Below are 16,677 nucleotides of genomic sequence, written 5' to 3' on the forward strand. Positions count from 1 at the left end.
CCAACCTTGGGAGGCCTGGTGGCCTCTGTGTGCTCTGTTACCTGTGCCCGGCACTGGTTCACTCTCAGTCAACACTGAGGACCCCGCCCAGCAGGCACTCCCAGCACATGAGTGGAGTGGGGTGTAAGAGTGGAGAGCTGGGAAGAAGGACCCTAGAGGCAACCCCAAGGGTGGAAGAGAGAGGCTGCCTTATGGACCCCTAAAAAGGAAGGGGGTGTGCATTGGCTCCAGCAACTCCCTTTTGTGGTGTACTTTTGGCCACTGCACATGGTTTCTGTTCATCTCCTCCCAGTCTCTTGTGTAGCTCAGTCTTGCCTTTTCTTTCCTGGTTTCTGTTTTGCACAAAAAAGGTTTTTTAAGCATTGGTGGAACCAGAAGATCAGGATCAGGGGAACAGGATGTGTTGCATATTTTTCTTCCCCTAGAACTGTCCCCTGCTCATGATGTCAGTCTAGGCTTGGGGCACAGAGGCCAGGTGACAAGGAAGAAATGCCCTGGGCAACTGGTTGGGACAGAGGCTGCACTCGGCAAGTCCTGGTTAAGGCCCACATCCCTGGGTGGCAGAGAGGTCTCCACCATCCCCATTTCCATTTATACATCAAATTCTTCAAGGGCTCAGAGAGGAGCAGAATGGAGAAGAGGCAGCAGTCTAATGGCTTGGTGATGAGCTTATGATCTATGGGAAGTGCCTTCAAGATGTCAATAGATGTTCTCTGACACAGCTGCTGCCATAATGACACCACCCAGCAGCACTCTCACAGCTTCTGCCCCTCCAGCTTTCCTCTTCTCTTAAAGCCCTGGCTGAGTCAGATACTGAGTGTCTCCCCTGAAAGTGGCTCAGGTAGTTACCTCCAAGATATTGCTCAGTAAGTCTTCTAGTTAGTAGGAGATGCTTGTTACAAGTTGGGGTGGCTGAGCAACCTTTGTCCTCTGAGAGGCAGCATGTTGTAACATTTAATAGGGATTCCTGGGTTCTGTCTAATCCTGGAGCAGTCACTAACTTACCATGAAATTTATAAGTCCCTTCCCCAATCAGCCTGTTTCCTCCCCTTGTTCTGCTTGACCATAGCATCCCTGTCCTAAGGGGTCTGCAGAGCCTAGAGATGGGTGCAAGCAGGTCAGGCTCTTCACTGCCATGGTCATTTACTGGTTTTCTATGCTCCACATAAGGTGAGAGGCAGAGACACAGCCTTTCTGGGTTGGGTCCCTTCGTAGGAAGGAAGGAGCTGTGGGGAGAAGGTAGGCCTTCACATAGGGTGAGCCTGTTCTGGGCCCAACACCACTGGGAGGCATGAAAAACAACCCCTTAAGAGTAAGAGAGAAAACCTCTGAAGACAGCATGGTTAACTTTCAATCTTATGGTGTTAACAGCCACACTAGAAAATTAGGAGATGAAAGTGTAAGTAGTCTTCAAGGCTATGGAAGGGAGGTAACACCCCAAGAGATAGGAGGCTGGGACACTCAGTCTTCTGAGAGCATGTGGTCTGCAGAAATGCCAGTCAAAGCAGGGTCTGCATTACTCAGAAAACAATATTAGAGACTTTCCCAGAAGATAAGGACAATTTCAGTGACAAGGGAAAACATATACTATTCACCAAAGTGACCCACAGTAATCCTTTACCTTATTAGCATAGTAAAATGCACACCCCTGGGTGGACACTTAGAATGGTAATGAGACATGCGATGCATGAAGAATGACAGAAGGGAGTGTAGGCCCAGCTAAAGCCCCAACTCCACATGAGATGACATCAAGAGATGGAGTTCACCCTATAGATGTCACAAAAGCTATTCCCCCTTTGTTCTTTGCTTGAGATCAGCCTGGGAGCTTAGTCCCTCCTGTGCTATCTCCCTTTTGCTTCAGGTAGAAAACTCCCCCCACCTTTTTTTTTTTTTTTTTTTTTTTGCTGAAGCCGGCCTGGGGTCTCTATCCCTCAAAGCTGTGTCCCTTCTGACTCAAAGTCCTTAATAAAGGCTTGCCCGTGCCTAAATTCATTCTGGGTCCATTGTTCATTTCTACACCTCTGGATCCAAAAACCCAAGTTGGGTAATAGTATGAGTGCAGTTCTTGGGCCAGCCCAGGCTTCAGGTAGATGGTGCTGAAACTGCATGGATTCTACTCGGACCTTACAGACTCATGAGCATGAGACTATGGGCTACTAACCCTCTTGGGCCTCTCCAGTAGTCCTGCCTCACAGCTCTTCCCTGGTGAGAATTGGGAATCTCAAGAGGCTCTTCAAATTCGCTGGCGGTAGCCATATTCCCTATCACATAAGTTTGTGCCTTGTAAGAAAATTAACAAAGGCAGATAAGTAAAAAAATAAAAATAAATAAAGAAAAGAAAGAAAGCATTATCCATTCCTCCCATTCCTCAATAATAAGAGTGTGGGATACTTCCTTCCAGTTCTTTCCTATGCATCTCTACACATATAAAACACAAACATGTATTTATGAACATAATAAAAGTGTACTTTTACTACTATTTTTCTATCACCTGTAATAAATGCTTTAAAAATAATCACAATTATTAAATAATTCCCATTATTATACCAATGAAATGAACCATTCCTTCATATCTCATACCAAATCAATTTTCCCTAATTAAAAATAAAGGTTACTTTTTTATACTGCTTTTCTTGGAATTTAAACAAACACCTTACTGGTGATTGATATGGTTCCTTTAATCTGTGATCATTCTCCATTTTGGTTTAAATGCCATTAATGTTGAAGAAACTGGGTCTTTTGTTCTCTTAGATACTATTTTGTAAACCTACCTTTTTTCTTTATTTAATAAATTGCTAAATTTCTTTTTTTAAAATATTTATTTTCTTAGTTATAAGTAGACACAATGTCTTTATTTTTGCTTCATGTAGTGCTAAGGATTGAACCCAATGCCTCACGCATCCTAGGCGAGCTCTCTACCTCTGAGCCAAAACTCCAGCCCTAAATTGCTAAATTTCTATGTCAACAATTATCATCATGTAAGTCACATGTTTAAACCACATCATCATTTGTAAATTACCATATCCCATTGTATGGGTGTACTATTATTTATAAAGCAAGTCACAGTAATTTGGGCATTTGGATAGTTTGTAGAATTTTGATCTTATGATAAAATTGTGATGATGATCTTTGTGGTGAGACTGTGCTTGTGCTTCTGATTTATTTTCTAAAGTTATACTTTAGAATGAAGAGAGCTGGGTTGGAGGCTACACTCCTTTTTTTGCAGGGCCTCACATATGCTAGGCAAGCACTCTACCACTGAGCTACATCTCCAGCTCTGGAATACATACTTTAAAATTAACCTGGATAGGCAAGAAAACAGAGTATTGATATTGAGACTAAGAAAATCTCTGGGGGTGCCTCTGGCCATGTACAATGTGGGAGGACTCTGGGGTCTAAGGGAGCTCTCAAGGTTTGCTAAAGATGGGGCTATGAAGCCATTGGCTTTCTGGCTTCAGGCCAACCAGAGAAAAGCTGGGTTTGGGCTTCATTATCCAAAATTTGGACAGGTCACTATGTCTTCAGGCCTTTCATTATTGGTAGTATCAGTGGTTGCTTTGGGCTCTGGGACTATTACCAAGATAGGACAATAAACAGCCCCTTTAAAGGGCTGGCATAGGATTCATAGGAATCTGTAGTCTAATTACTGTGGAGAAGTGGGCCACCAGGAACTTGTACTGGAAGCCTCCCCACAACAATGCCAGGAAACACTGGGTAGCATTTGTTAACTTTGATAACATTGTAAGGCTGTTGTGTGTAGAATATTCTTTTTCAGTTCTGGACTCTTCGAAGTAGGTACAAATTCATGTAGCATAGAATGAATTGGACTAGGTTTTAAGCTACACATTTTGGATTCTCCAGGCCCTGAGAGGCCTGGAAATTTATAGGGCCCTTAAGAAATGTATGTTCTGAGTGATTCAAATATAATTGTCTCATGCTATTTTATTCTCTTGCTACATATGTATATTTAATATTTGCCTACATAGCTTAACAATACAGACTTTCAAGTGTGCTTGCATATTTGTGCTACTTTCAGAAACATCAAATTGAAGCATCTCTTGTCACTCATCAAATGGGATGGGATTGGGCTGCCAGCATGGAGTTTATCAAGGGTTGATGATTCTGAAGAACTTCTTGGGAAGACTATTAATAGTAAGTAGGAGCCAGCAAATGATCTGATAGAAAGTGAATGAGGAAAAAGCTGAGAGGCAAGGAACTACTACTAATCCAGGGCAGAGTGAAAAACATGACTCAACGTGACCTTTGGGGGCTGGGGCTGCAGGTTCTAGGAAGCGGCTGGGCTTTCAGGACAACACAGGGACAGACAGGCTCTAACCAGAGTTTCCTGGGCAAACCCCAGCTTGGCTTCCCCTGTACCACAGACTGAATTCCACAACTTACTGCACACCCAACTAAACGAGGTCCCCAGGAAGTCCTTGCTTGCCTTCATCATGCTGCCTTCAGGATGGGGATCCAGAAAGATTGATGATTACAAGGGGAAGAAAGACATTGCTGGGTGATTAGCCAGAAACACCTGTCATCCAGTTTATGTCTTGTGGCCATGAAGCTGAGTGGAGGAAATGCACCCCTGCACTTGGAGGAGGTGGTAAAGGAAGAGGCCACTAGATGTTTGGATGTCTTGGGCTCCACATAGTAAGAAAGAGGTGGGTGCACATTAGGCCTTATGACCTTGAGAGACTCACTTGACTTCTTTAAAAACTCAGCTTTCTCATCCTTTTAATTGGAAAAAATAATACCTACTTCAGGGACAAATGAACCCATTTTAAAGTAATTAGCATCAAGAGTGTCACTATGATTATGTTTATATGTGTTCATGCCCCTGTCCTCCCTTCACCAAACCTTATCTCTTTTCCTATTAAATGGGCAGGGTGGATATTCCCAAGACTTTTCCATCTCAGATCCTGGAGCCTGCAAAGGTGCTTGAAACTGAATGAGAGGTCCCCAGGGCATCAGAAAAGATCTAAGACTGGCCATCACCCAGCATCCTCAGCTCTTCCATAAATGTGCCAGGGCATGAAAGATGGCATCAGACCTGGAAGCCAGGCAGTGTAGAGGAAACGGACCAAATAACAACCAGAATCTACTCTTACCTGCCTACCCTCTTACCTGTTTTGGGCAGAAGAACAGGAAGATTTTCATTTTTCACTATTTGGATTCCCCCATTATTTAAAAAAAATTTTTTTTTGCCATGATCATACATCACTTGTGTAAATTAAGAACATTAATAAGGATGTCAGTGCTCCCTGTGGCTTTCAGGCTCAAGTGCAGAAAAGTAGAATTCCCATTTCCCCCCCAGAAAGCCTTTGGGACCACCCAGAGGAATCCCTGGGCCCAAGAGGCCTGTATGGCTGGCCCCCACAAGACAGGGACTGTTAAAAGTTGTGGCCAAGTCTTACACTGCATTATGGAGAAATCCCTCACAGACTGCCATGGTGCCTAGTCCACATGGAAGGTGTTCTGGAATGTCTGTAGCCTCATAAACAGCCAGCCCTCATCCTTAGCTCCTAGCCATTCTCCTCCTGCCCATCAATCTGACCTGACCCAGGAACATCAGGGTGTCTGTCCTTCAGAAACAGTTTCAGTATCTGGTGACTTATTTATAGAGAGGAAGCCAAACTCTGAGGGCTAGGAGTGGCAGGTGCAGAGACCACAGCAAGAGGAGAGTTTACCTGGCTAGCAACCCCTCCCCTGAAGACCCATCAGAGACAGCCTAGGGTCCAAACAAGATGGGGATCTCACTGAAGGACCAGAAATAGGACCAGTATCTCCCTATAGCCTCTGGTTTTAGGGAGAGTTGTACAGACCCTGTAGTGTTGTAAGAACAACACTGGATCAGAGGCAGAGTCCTGATTTCTGGGTCCAACCCTTCCAAATTCAGAAGAGACACTTAATTTATGTTTTTGTTGTTGTTATTGTTTTGGTGGTGCTGGGGATTAAACCCAGGGCCTCCCACATGCTAGGCAGGTGCTTTACCACTGATCTGTAGCCCAGCCCTTTTTATTTTGAGACAGGGTTTCATTAAGTTGCTGAGGCTGGTCTTGAATTTGCAATCCTGCCTCAGCCTCCCAAGCAGGATTGGAGATGTGCACCACCAAGCCCAACCTATGTATGTTCTTGACCATCTGCAATGCAAGTCATTGGAACTTCTCCTGCTATTGTTGTCATCTATCAATAAAATACTAAACTGCTAAGAGAAAGAACGAAGGAGTGATTACAACTGTTATTCTTAACAATCTGACTTGCTGTGAACCGGACACTCTTCTGAGATGCTAGATATCTGAACTCATTTAACTCTCACTATAACGCTCTTAGATTGATATCATTCCCCCTATTTTATGGTTGAGAAAATTGAGGTATTAAATAACTAAATAGTTAAATTATTAGTTCTAGATTAAATAATTAGCTCCAGGTCCCATCCTTTCACCCCTGCACATATACATATGTTTGAACATGTAAAATGTCTGCTACAATGAACAGCAAACTGAGTTGTTAACTCTGGAGGAGAGGATTTGGGGGATTTTGTGTTGTCAGAAGGCAGGAGAACAGGAAGACTTTCATTTTTTACAGTTCAGATTCCTCTAATATTATTTGAAACTTATTTTGGTCATGACCACACATCACTTGTGTAAATTAAGACAATTAATAAGAATTTCATAGTTCCCTGTGGCTTTCAGACTCAAATGCAGAAGAATATAAGTGGTGACATAGACTCCCAGGGCAGAGGACCATTTTTGTTCCCAGAAAGCCTTTGGCTGCAGCCCCTGTCTCGGAGCTGACAGAGGGAGAGAACCAGGTTCTCACATTAGAACCCCTGCAGACCTTAGGCAACCAGCCAGTACAGGGCCATCTGCTATGTCACAGAGCCCACAGGCCAGTTGTGAAGCCTCAAAAGCCATTATAAACAATGTATATTTAAAAATATGGTAAAAAGTATGGTAAACAAGTCCCTAAAAATACTGGCTGAAAGGGGTCAGCTGCTTGCAAGGCTGCATCTTCCACTATTTCTTGATCTTTTAAACTAATTTTCTACTTTATTTGCTCACTGCTGAGTAACTACCCACAACAGAGCAGTCCTTGGCACCTCCCTTTAGGTTAGTGTGTCTGCGTTTCTGGACTCAGCCATGTTTTGTGGATTGTGTCACTAAGCTTTGTTTTTAAATCAAGTCAATGATCCTTTTATTTTCGGAGGAATTTGTTTATGGCTGTGATTATGATGTTTGTACTTCTGTCGCCTCTGGACCTGCATTTGTTGCTTCCTTCTTTTGCTTTCCTTTCCACTGTGTGTGGTTTCTGTAGAGGACTTCTTTTTCTGGGTCCTTTTAAATGAGCTCAAAAGAAAACTTTACCTTATATTTTTAGTTTTTAAAATTGTTTTTACCATTAAAAAATTGAAAAGATTTAAAACAATGTTTCCTACTATTAATTTTTTTTTGCGGGGGGTGCAGTTGTGAGGATTGAACCCAGGCCTGTCTAAATACACCATTGAATCTCCCCATTGACTCCCCTGGTGGTCCTTACAATATCATTTCTAACATACCATTTAATTAGCTCTCATACCATTAGACCTATTCACAGTGAGCTTTTCAGATCTTTTTTCTGTATTCATGTTCCCACTTTTCCTAATGATGACTTCTGCAACTGTAAACCCCTGTCAATAGATTTTTCCTGCCCCTGCTCCAGCCCCACCCTATCTTGGAAATTGAACCCAAGGACCCTCTACCACTGAACTATATCCCCAGCCCTTTTATTTTATTTATTTATCTTTTCTTTTTATTTTATTTTGAAACAGGGTCTCACTAAGTTGCTTAGTGTCATATTAAATTGCTGAGGCTGGCTTTGAACTTGTGTTCCTCCTGCCTCAGCCTCCCAAGTTGCTGGAATTACAAGCATTCACCACCACACCTGGCCCCGGCAATGATTCTTTCAAGAATTCTGTTTCTTGAAATATTTTTCCAAAGGGGGAAAAAATAACTGGGATTCTTACTTCATGTTTCTAATTCCTTTTCCTCAGATTGTGGGACTTTTCTCTTTTTCCAAGATTTGAGAAGTGATACCCAAAGATGTTTTATTCTAGTCTCTTAAAAAATCTTTTTCTAGTCATCATCACCCCCACTCCCTGTAATCACCAAATACCACACCCATGTTTATGATCCTATTTGATGGCATCTCTGAATTCAGAGTTGGCAAATAGGTTTGTAGGGAAACGTCGTAGAGGATCATATTGCTATCTGAGCTTTACAAATATATCATCTTACTCTCACATTTGGCAGAAAATTGAGGCTCAGAATAGTAATGGAACCTGAATAAAGACAACTATCATAGTAGGATTTGAGCTCCAGGCTGATGGAGATCCACTGGCCATTCCCTCAACCACAATGATGCTGTACTTTTTTCATAATAGTCTCGGTTATTCTGTTGCCCTGTATCTTGTTATTCTCTTTGATTAGTTGCTAGATGCATTGGGTTTTTGTTTTGTTTTATGAGCAAATCTTTGTTTAAGTTGGCTCTATTTAGATTTTCTATGCTAGTATTCTTGGCATTTCTAATTATTTGCTCTCCTCTACAATAGAAGAATTAAAAGTCCCTACCTTAACCTCAACCCTCTTTACCTAGAGGCCTCCATTGATAACAACATTACATATGTATATACACACTCTACACTTTACATGTACATATATGCATGTGCATAGATTTAATTTTACAAAAATAAGATCATATCCTGGTTATATACATTTTCATATCAGTACATATGGATCACATTTTTTTTGATGATAATATGTTATCATAACATCCATTGAATGGGTACCCATAAAATATAATATGCCTTGCACACAACATCCATGCACTGTATATCATCATGCATCTATGCTGAAAGCTATTAACGTAATTATTAAACATCACCCAAAAGCTCCCTTGAGGTGTAGGAATTATTTTCCTTTATTCTTTCTTTCAGGGTAAATGCTATCACTTCTGCTGGACATATGTTTGTAATTCTTCAGGACTCCCCCCAATATTTCTTCCTTCTTCAGGTTCCTTTTAATCACCTTTCTGTGTTAGTGATGAGACATTGATTTTTAAAATTTTATTTTGACACAATCAAAATGAAAAATTAAAAAGCAATAAAAATTAGAACTCAACAACAATCATCCCCATAACATATCAACTTTGGGTTTTTCTGTGTTGGCCTTTGCACATGTATAATTATAATTTTAAAATATTTCTATTTTTAATCTATGGTTATGAAAGCAATATATATTTATTTTTTAGTTGGACACAATATCTTTATTTATTTATTTTTATGTGGTGCTGAGGATCAAACCCAGGGCTACTCATGTGCTAGGCGAGTGCTCTTCCGCTGAGCCACAACCCCAGCTCCTATATACTTATTTTTTAAAGATCAGAGATATGTGTAACATAGATAACTAAAGTTACTCTTAGTTCTACTCCACCTCCAGAGATAAGCACTGTTAACAATTTACAAATACTTTCACAGTCATAATCAAAACAAAGCTACAATTTATTTTCACTTAATTATAAATCTTTTTTGTTTTTTAGTACTGGAATTGAACTAGGGCCTTGCTGAGCTACATCCCCCATTCCCATAATAGTAAGTCTTAACCATTTTTATATGCTCATAAAATCTTTCTCACTATATTTTCTCCAAAAATACTTTTGTTTGTATTGGAATCCATTTTTGATGATTATTTCTTACTTTTTACTATGAATATTTGTATATTTTTGAGTAAACACTACAAAAATATAAAGAGGAAAATAAAATCAACCACATTGTCACCTAGAAATAACCAATATTACCTTTTTGGTGCATTGTCATTTATAAACACAAATATTTGTCTAAATTTATGATTATTTTCCTAAGACAGTTTCCTACAAGAGGAATTAGTGAAAAAAAAAGAGGAGGGGCTCAAACATAAGACTTTTAAGATATTTTGCCAAATTTCCTGAATGAGATTGCCCATCTAATAATTTGCACTGTAAATGGTTATATAATATTTCATTTGATTGAATAGTTTACTTAACCATTCTCTTACTGTTGGACAACCAGATGATCATGGCTACCACATAAGATTGCTGAGAGAATTAAATCAGAGAGAATAATAGTAAACCCTACTTGGATCTGACTCAGAAGGGATCTCCACTGCTGTTCTCTTGCTTACTCACTCCTTCAACCACTCCAGGTAGTAAGATTCCTGTCCTCCAGAAAACTCAGCCCTAATGGCCTCCCCTCACCATCTTGGGGCCACTGCAAGATGCCTTCCAAAGGTGTCAATCTCTTTTGAACCCTGATGGGGTGACACATTCCCCTGTCCCCCAGTACTGAGGATTGAACCCAGGAATACTCTGCCACTGAGCTACATCCCCAGTCCTTTTTTATTTTTCACTTTGATACAGGGTCTCATTAAATTGTCAAGTCTGGCCTCAAACTTACAATCCTCCTTCCTCAGCTTTTCAAGTTGCTGGATTTACAGACATGTGCCACAGCACAAGGCCAGCTCAGACTCTTATTTCCAGAAAGTGGTGTACTGAAGGGATGACCCTTCATCAGGGTTATAATACAGAGGTGTTTCACACCAGGTGTTGGCAGATCCAGAGGTAATAGGAATCCAGAGGTGTTCTTTCCTTCTGAATATGCCATCTTTAGAAAAATCTGGCTGTGGAGGGAGAACATAGTTCAAGTGTGGGCCAGTATAATATAGGCTTTAGCCCAGAAATGAATTTGAACAATGGATCTTCTTTATCCTTCAAGGTTAAATTCAAAATCTCCCTCTTCCAGGGATCTTTTCTGAATTCCTCCAGCCCCTACAGCTCTCCCACTCATTTTGGCATTAATCAATTGCTTATCACATAATATAGTTTATTTACCAAATAGCCCATGAGAATCTGCTCTGTGCCTGACATTATACTAACAAGTGAAGAAGGAACAGTGAACAGCAAAGGCACAGGTCCTACCCTTCAGGGCCTTATAGCAGAAGTGGAAAGAGGGCCATTGAGCAAGCACTGTGCTGGCCAGTCACTGTACTTTCTCTCCCAGAGCTGGCTCCTGGAAAGTTCAGAATGTGTCTTGCATTCCTTTGGGGTCTTTTAGGACTTAGCATGATCTATGTTCACAATAGTTTTGCAATAAGTAGAATCAGAGCAACTAACAATAGAAAACAAGTTATGAAAATGTTTGATTTCTTCTTGTTTTCCTTATGAGTCTGCATTTTTAGAGGTATGAGTTTGGAAAGAGCAAATACTGAGATGTCAGAGGGCCTGGGTTCAAATCTTGATTTTTACCTGTTAGTAGCTGATTTTACCTGTTAGTACCTGTTAGTAGTTACTCTCTGAGCCTCATGAGCTTTTTTGACTAATGGGGGCAAAGTTACTTTCTTTGAAGAGTTATTTTAAGAATTAATGAGGCTATTCATGTTAATATATTATAGGATCTAATACAAAGTAAGCCTGTAAATGTTAGTTTCCTTCTTGCAGACTTTGGATAAGAGACAATGCAAGCTTTTCCCCAAAATAGAACTTCTACTCATTGGTGACAATGGGCATAGAAGGGAAGTATGAAATTTTAGGTCTAGAGGGGTGTTAGCCAAAATTCTTTATTTTCTTGGTGAGAAAGTTGAGGCCCAGATACCTTGGGGACTTTCCTTAGTGGTGTCAGTAGCCGGGCTGGGAAGAAAACCTGGGTCCCCTGAGTCCAGCATTCAGTGCATGGTGGGCAGTCTTTCCTAGAATGCACTGCTAGCCTCTCACTTGCAGAGAAGGGGGAAACTTCATGTTAAAGTACATGAGGTCACTGTCTAAGAATGAGCCTTCCTCGGAGATCAACTGGAGAGATTCCCAGGCCCTTTGCAGCTTCCTGAGAACTAGGCTAGGAAGCAGACTGGTGTGGAGAGCGGTGGCAGAGAATGGGAGAGCAGTGTCTGAGACTGGGGTCTCTGATAACTTCATGGCTGTGGCATGCTTGATGCCTTGAAAAGTTTCTGTGCAAAGGTGCAGGATGTCTAGCTGCTACAGTAATGCCCTTCATGTGGAAGCTCTGTGCTAGAAGTCTTATCAGCCTTGACCTTGAACTCAGGCACACAGCTCCTGGGAATAAAGAAACTCTTTTGCTAGACAACCACAATGTTTCACCAGCTCTGCTGCTCCTGAAACTGCCCACATAAGAGTAACTTCAAACAATGGACTTTCTTGAGAGCTACACAAAGCTCCTAACATTGCACATTGCAACTATAGAATGTAACTGAGGAGTAAACTGCATAATATTGCTAACTCTGTAACTTTCGTGAATACAAAGAATAATGCTTGCATAGTCTTTAATCTGATTAATGAAACAAATATAAATAAACACTGCTGGCATAATTCTTTAGACCTGCCTTATCCATTAGAGAGCAGCGCTCTACCGAATCCCAGCTGTTATCTTAAAAATCTGCTTATGTGAGTCTTTATTTTTTTAATTTCCCATAGTCTCTCACTAGAATCTGCTGGTTTGGCTGTGCTGGTCACAGCAGACTGCTCTCCCTGCCACCTTCCATTCTAGACCAGGCCAAGCTAGGCGGCAATGAATGACTTTCAGATGATGGGTGTGGGGGGTGCTGTCTCTGCGGGGTAGAGCAGGCCTCTTCCTCCCCCTCCATAGAGACAGACCCTGGTGGGACACAGAGGGAGTAAGTAGGGACCTGGTCAGAAAGGGGAATAGGCCTAGTCTAGGATCAATTATCTTAACATCACTCAACACTTCCAGACTCCTAGAATACGGAGTTCTGCCTTCAGAACCTCAACTTCTCTTACTCATAGTAAAATACTAATGACAATATTCCAGATACAGTTAAGGACTGCCCATACATTATCTTTGCCTGAACACTCACAACCTGCTTTTGAGAGACAGGATAAAGTGGTAGCTAAGGGGCATGGTCTTTGGGTAAGCTTTGCAGATTCAAATCTGTCCTCTCACATGGGTAACTTTGAGCAAACTGTTTAAACTTTCTTGTGCTTTGATTTTCTTAACTGAAAAATGGTAATAATGATAGTAACTACTTCATAGTTTGTCCTAAGGACTAAGTAAGCTAATACATTCCAAGCACTTATAAGAGACTGGGTGCACAGCAAGCTCTGTGTACATAGATTGCTATGATCTGATTGTCATCTTCTTAGGGGTCTTCTCTTAATAATTTTATCTTAAGAGTATCCCTTGGGTTGGGGATGTGGCTCAGTAGAGCACTTGCCTAGTATGTATGAGGCCCTGGGTTCAATTAGAAAATAAAAAATCCACCTTTAGTCACTCACTATCTTTAGATTATTTTCAAAGTACTTAGAATTGGGGATCTTCTCCTCCTAACTTGTTTATTGTCTGTTTGCTTCCATTAACATTTAAGTTCCATAGGAAGGAACTAGAGAATATCATGCTAAGTGAAATAAGCCAGTCCCAAAAAACTAAAGGCTGAATGTTTTCTCTGATAAGTGGATGCTGATCCATAAGGGGGTGAGGGGGCATGGAAGAATAAAGGAATTTTGGATTGAACAGAGGGGAGTGAGGGTAGGGTTGGGGCTGTGGGAATGGGAAGGACAGTGGAATGAGACAGACATTAATACCCTATATACATGTATGATTATACTACTGGTGTGACTGCATCATGGACAGCCAGAGGAATGAGAAGTTGTGCTCCATTTGTGTACAATGTGTCAAAATTCATCCTACTGTCATATTTAACTAATTAGAACAAATTCAAAAATTAAAAAAATATATATTTAAGTTTCATAGAAGCTGGGCCTGTTGAATTGAGTTGAATTATTTCATTGGATCTTCCCAAATCCTATGAATCAGATACTCAGGTTATTCCCATTTTATAGAGGCACCAAGTTTCCTTTGTTTGCTCAAGGTCATCTGTCCTGGACTCAAACCTGATTTGATTCAAGAGCCCTTGCTCTTAAATACTCTGGTGGATTGGCTCCTCTTACTCAAAGTTCTTAGCAAGTTAAGTAGGAAGGATGCCATGTCTTGTCAACTTTCTCCTCTATGGTTGGGGCACAAGTTTGGGCTGTAAAGTTGGAAAAAGAGACAGTGTTGGGGCCTCCATTTCTCTCCACAGAGCCCAGTGGGTCCTCACACTCTCCTTTCCTACCTGGCCCTAAAGCCTTGCCATCCACTTATCCTAATCCTCATCCTCATCTTCTCCATTCCCAGTCCTATCGTTGTGCTGTTTCTTCTCCATCTCATTCTCATCCCTATCCCTATGAGGCAGGGTTGAGTCGGGCTTTATCCCAGGGCCTGAGACCAACCTCTGTAGAGAATGTTTGCTTCCTTTTACACTATTACTATAATATGTTCTGTGAGTCATCCTCTCCATAGCTTCTTTCTTTGGACATTTTTTTGGGGGCGGAGGGACAGGGGATTGAACTCAAGGGCACTTAACCACTGAGCCACATCTCCAGCCCTCTTTTTGTTTAGAGACAGGGTCTCACTGAGTTGCTTAGGGCCTTGCTAAATTTCTGATGCTGGCTTTGAACTTTCAATCCTCCTGCCTCAGCCTCCTGAGCTGCTGGGACTACAGGCATGAGCCACTGTGCCTAGCTTTCTGGACATTTTTTCAGACCACCTTGTTTACATATTTTCCAGAGTATAACTTCTTCTCCCCACATGTTTACACAGTTAATAACTTTGTTTTCTCAACCCAAGTGTGAATTGCCTGATGGTTACCTGATCCTGGGCCTTCCTGACTGACCAAGGAGAATCTGTCTCAGGCTCCAGAAAGGATGGGACCTGTTTAGGATTCTGGCAAACAGACAGACTGAAAAGACTTCTATCATCTCTTTAAGGCCTTAACTTTAATCCTGCTCATTTGGTGGCTCTCTGGGAATCAGCATGGTGTTATATAGTACATCCAGGTTGTGAATAGACACTTTGGGCTAATATCTAAAGCCTGGCTGGGAATGGAGCCAGGACTGAAGTCAGGCAGTCTAAGTGCTACCGGAGGCTATTCAAGATCATGGTGGCATGTCCCTCTGTCCAGCTAGATATGCACTTGACATTGCCTAGAGTCAGGGCAAAAGTTGACTAGAGATTCATTCATCAGTGATCACTTCCCCTAACATGGAAGGGAGAACAGAACTGAGGACAGAGTGTTATAGATTATGGATTATGTTAACATGACAGCCATGTTAGCACCATTCTCCAGTCTGGTAAGGACAAGTGAATTAGGATGGGACAGATAAATATTTTGAACAGTTTTTAGAAAGGCATGGGAGGACACTGATAGGTAAGATCTGGGAATAAAGTTACTGGTGTATACTTGGTGAGGGGCAGGAAGGCTGGAGGCTGGGAGGCATGATGCTGTTCATAAATGGATGGACTAGTAATCATCATACGTTGTAATTAATATATTCCTACACTTTTTCTCATCAATATAATTGTTTGGGACTATTGCTATCTGACTCCCCAATACCCTTCCAGACATTTGAATAAATGAAGAAAAAGGGAAATTAAGGGATTTTTCCCTCTGAAACATTTACAGATAAAATTGGCGCTAAAATCCTAGGTCTCTTGGGTCATGATCTGTTGTTTATTCAGCTTTGTCAGAGAGATACTTTTAATATAGAGGGATAGGAACCAGAGACATCTGGCCTCTGAATAAATTCAATGAGGAGAAGAACCTGATAGGTTTGTGGAGATGGCCTGATTACAAATAATACTGTCTAGAGAACTCCATGACTCACCAATTCCACTCCTAGATATATCCCAAGAGAAATGAGTGCATCATTTTCACCAAAAGATAAGTATAAGAAGATTCATAGCAGCTTTATTTATCATCACCCAAATACAGAAACAATTCAGGGTTTATCATCAGAAGAATGGATAAACAAACTGTGGTACATCTCTCTAATGGAATACTACCCAGCAATAAAAAGGATCAAACTACTGATACAGCAGCATGAATGAATCACAAAGGCATCGTGGTGAATGAAAGAGAACAGTCTTAAAAGAGTACATTCAGCATGACCCAAACAAAGTGACAGAAATCACATTATAATTAGAGTTATCTGGTCACCTAACTCTTCTGGAATTGGGAAATGATAGAAAGTCTTAGATATGTGGCAGAGAGGCTAGACTCCCTTGGTCCCAGAGCTCAGGAATCACTCCCATAGCTCAAAGGGGCCTGCCAAGGGGTTAGGGCAACCAGCATCACTGACATTGCAAACATCAGGGCTGATGAGGCATCTTTGTTCCCTGGTGTTCTAAAGGCTCCTGACCCTCTAGGAGTGAGAAACGTCGGGGAGGGGTTGCACTTTGGAGCTGGAGGGGAAAGGCCTATGCTGAGCTGAGGCAGTCGGGCTGTTCAGGCTCTCAAGCATCACAGCTTCTGAGTTGAGCTCTGGGAAAATTCTCACTCAGAGGTACACCCACCTTCTCTTCCCTCAAAATGGTTTGGCCAAGAAAATACCAAAGCAATAGAGAAATGGGATCTATCAGAGGTAAATGATTTTGTATCTTTTCACCTCCATAGTTGTCACAAGCAGAGGCTGTCCCCTTCCAACTTTGCTTTCACATGCTGCCATGGCTTGAGCTGGAGGTGTGGGTGGGAGGCTTCTCTAACTTCTCAGAACAGAGGACAGATGGGGCATTGAGGGGTGGGTTCTTCTAGCTCTCTGGGT

This window comes from Marmota flaviventris, chromosome 2 (assembly GCF_047511675.1).
Source record: "Marmota flaviventris isolate mMarFla1 chromosome 2, mMarFla1.hap1, whole genome shotgun sequence".
NCBI classification, from domain to species: Eukaryota; Metazoa; Chordata; class Mammalia; order Rodentia; family Sciuridae; genus Marmota; species Marmota flaviventris.